Source organism: Phoca vitulina, unplaced genomic scaffold (genome assembly GCF_004348235.1).
Source record: "Phoca vitulina isolate PV1807 unplaced genomic scaffold, GSC_HSeal_1.0 scaffold11, whole genome shotgun sequence".
NCBI classification, from domain to species: domain Eukaryota; kingdom Metazoa; phylum Chordata; class Mammalia; order Carnivora; family Phocidae; genus Phoca; species Phoca vitulina.
In genome coordinates this window covers 13,753,721-13,757,376 of record NW_022589714.1, presented here as the reverse complement: position 1 = coordinate 13,757,376, position 3,656 = coordinate 13,753,721, and the positions used below count along the sequence as shown (strand labels likewise).

At 44.9% G+C, this 3,656-nt stretch overlaps 1 pseudogene; it reads right to left on the bottom strand.

Moving 5' to 3' along the window:
- Positions 1 to 1,468: 1,468 nt before the first annotated feature.
- Positions 1,469 to 3,268, bottom strand: LOC116635759 (annotated as a pseudogene).
- Positions 3,269 to 3,656: the final 388 nt, after the last annotated feature.

The following is a 3,656-nucleotide window of genomic DNA, read 5'->3' as shown; positions in this document are numbered from 1 at the left end:
TGGAGGACATTAGGAGAAGGAAGGGAAAAATGGGGGGGGGGAATTGGAGGGAGAAATGAACCATGAGAGACTATGGACTCTGAGAAACAGGGTTTTAGAGGGGAGGAGGGAGGGGGGATTGGTTAGCCCGGTGATGGGTATTAAGGAGGGCACGTACCGCATGGAGCACTGGGTATTATACGAAAACAGTGGATCGTGGATCACCACATCAAAAACCAATGATGTATTATATGGTGACTAACATACCATAATAAAATTAAAAAAAAACATTCTATGTCATACATATGATTATAGATACTGAATTTATATTATGATGACAAATATTTAAAAGTTTCTCTTGATAGTACTACCTTATTAATTTTTCCCATTTTTAATTAAAAATCTGGATAACTAATGTTGATAACTGCCACTTAGGAAGCAAATAAAAATGATAAACACTCATCATTCCTGAAACAATTCTTTCTGGGACCATCAGGTCTTTTTCTAAGTACTGTTGTATTTAATTATGGGTCATTGTTAATCAGTCCAGAAGTGCTTCTTCAAGCTGATTGACTGTCAACAATAATTATATATTCTTAAAGAGGTAAGCATTCTCCTTTATTTTATGGCAGAATTTCAGTGGTGCATTTAAAATGTATAAGGTAGGGTAGAAAGGGCAGTATGTCTTTGCAGACGTATTCCTTCATCTGAAATCAGTAGAAATGAGAAATGGTTACCAAAATGAATCAGTTAATATCATAAAGAAATGATTTACTTGTTTATCTATCTATCTATCTATCTATCTATCTATCTATCTATCTATCTATCTATCATCTATCATCTATTTGCATTCCTACTAAGTCCCAGACTCTCAGTTAGGTACCTTATATGCATAGATGGCATCTTCCCATCACCTCCAGGAAGTACGATTTTTATTTTTGTTTTACAGATCAGGAAATTGAGGCTCAGAGTTGGTAAATATGTTTCCCAGCTATGCAACTAGTAAAGGTGAAGCAGGGTTTTCAATCTAGATCTTTCTAATTCCAAAGCCTATGTTCTCTTTATTGCTCTTTATTGCTTTCTTTTATAGGAAAAACAGATACTAAGAAAGTAACTAATACTCTTCAGACAAATCAACAACTAGTGGGTCCTGGTCACCAGTTCCAGTGTGCGTGTGTGTGTGTGTTGGGGGGGGGGTGTCTCCTTCATACCAACAAGCAATTCTGGGACACCACCTGCTCAGTGCCCTGCAATTCAATTCAATTCTAACACTATCTACCTGGATATAGTCTCAGGTCCCAGAGGTTAAGGGCTCAGTCCTACAAGACCACCCACACCCTCCTCAATTCAAAAGTCAACTGCAAGTCCAGGTTGTCTTCTGGGCTTCTGACTGATTGGCTATAGACTGAAAGTTCCAACAACCCTCCCTGGGTTTAACTAATTACTTAGAGTGGCTCACAGAACTCACAGAAACATTTTATTTACTAGTTTACCTGTTTATTATGAAAGAGTATAACTCAGGAACAGACAGATGCAAGAGATGCATGGGGCGAAGTATGGAGAAAGGGCACGGAATTCCATACCCAGACCGAGTATAGGATATGCTGGAGACTTTGGTCTGGTCTGGCATTGAATGACTGTCAAGGCATACATAGTGCCAATGTGGCCTGTTAGGACCCACACCTGTTACTTAGACTTGATGTCTCACGTGTGAATGAGGTTCTCCTAGGTGCCACTGACAATGTGGCCATTCATTGTGCCAATATAGTAGATGCTGCTGGTGATGTCTACAGACGTGGGTGCAGTTGAGGGTTCAGATGTCCCAGATCTTGATTATTTGGTTAGGAGCCACTGTGCATGTAGCTCTCACCAGGGCCTGCACCCAGTGGTTGAGGCCCACGAGCTCCTTCTTTAACTTCAGCTCAGTGCCCATGATGTCCCAGACCTGGATGTCCTTCAGGGAGCTGTTAAAGAGCATGCTGTATGAGGAGACCAGTGTGTATACCAATTGTCTGGGCCTGGGTCATGTTCACCCTCTGCAGGTTCTGGATATTCCACATGATGTACAGTCTTCTGAGCTACTGTCAAGCTTGTGCCCCTGAAGGCAGAGCATCAGCACAATGCTGTCATGATCCTCTCCAGCATCTTCTGACACTTACAGGTGATACAAGTGTCCCACATGTCACCCATGGAGTAGATGCAGAGACACCAGACAGGGCCCTTTGGCCCACGCAGTTTCCTTTGCACTTGAAGATCTGCTGAAAGTCATAGGATCCTAGGATGCCTGTGTTCAGCATGTATTGATGTAGGACATCTTGTCTTTCAACATGGACACATCCCTCCAGAACTCCATAAGGTCCTCTCTGAGCTCCCTGGTTTTAATCTAGAACATCAAACTTGAGTTTAGGCTCTTCTCCAGCTGGTCAATCTTCTCTGAGAGCTTGCCAAGCACGAGGTGCAGAAAACAATGTCCTGGTCTTTCTGGGTCAGCACCACATGTATTTTGTGGAAGCTGTCAGCCTTTTGATGCAGGAACTCCTTCAGGTCCATCTCAAACATATCCTGGTTTCCCATGAACAGGCACCTTAAAGTGGGGATACTTGATGTGCTTGTACTCCTTGACGGGTCCTCCAGGTTCATCTTGAGGAGGGGCTGGCTGCTAGGGTGGTTGGAGCCTGCAGTCACAGCAGCCCTTGGGGTCTGAGGCACTGAGCTTGATGGTGAAGGGGCCCCCACAGGGCATCTACCTCAAAGATGGACTTCCTGCCAGCCACCACTGGACAGCCGTGCCTGCAGTGAATGAAGAGCTCCCAGATTTACACTCCACTGCAATTTTGTTCACTACCACCGTCAGCTTGGTGTTGTTCATGGGACACTTCTCTGACTTTAAGATGCATCTTCAATAAAACATGGGCCTCCACGTGCTGATCACAGGGTCCTTGAAAATACTGTAGCAGAGCTGGCAACAGCTTCACTGAGGGCTGCTCAGCAAACCCTAGAGGCTCCAGCCCCTCCCTATACTCTGGCAGCAAGAATGTGGAGTGCAGAGACAGGCTGGACTCAGAGGGCAGGCAGCTGCCAGAGACAGCACAGTAGAGCTTAGATTCGGAGTGCAGGGTGAGGACATGCCTACTTCCTCATCCCGAGGGAAGTAGATGAGGGTGCTGGAGGAGGGGGGCACCCTGTGGTGCTGTTTGTGCATGCTGGTCCTATTGGCTTTTGCAATGGTAGTGACAGCTGAAAAGGCTGGCCCCAAAGTCTTTTCCATCCTGGTCCCTATGGTGAGATCTGGGGTGGATGGCTTCATAGGCTCCCCCAAGCAGTTGTAGCAGGTGCCTTTGCCCGACCTCACGCTCATGAGAGGTATCCTGGACATTTATGTAATGTCCCCTACCTGTGGCCACCGGGAAGTAGCAACACCACCCTCCAGCTTCATCGGGCCCCCTTGGCTGCCTCTCTAGAAAGGGACCTGCGTGCATTTTCAAAATAATTATTAGCCACATCTACTAAGAGAATCAACGAGGTAAGTTTGGTATCATCAAGTTATGTATATTCCCTTCTATATAAGGTCATGATAAATGTTGCACAATGTAAGAGCACAGGGACTTTCATCAGGGACTTGAATTTTATAGATACTAAACTCAGTTTAAATGACAGTATTGAAAGATCTTTGAGGT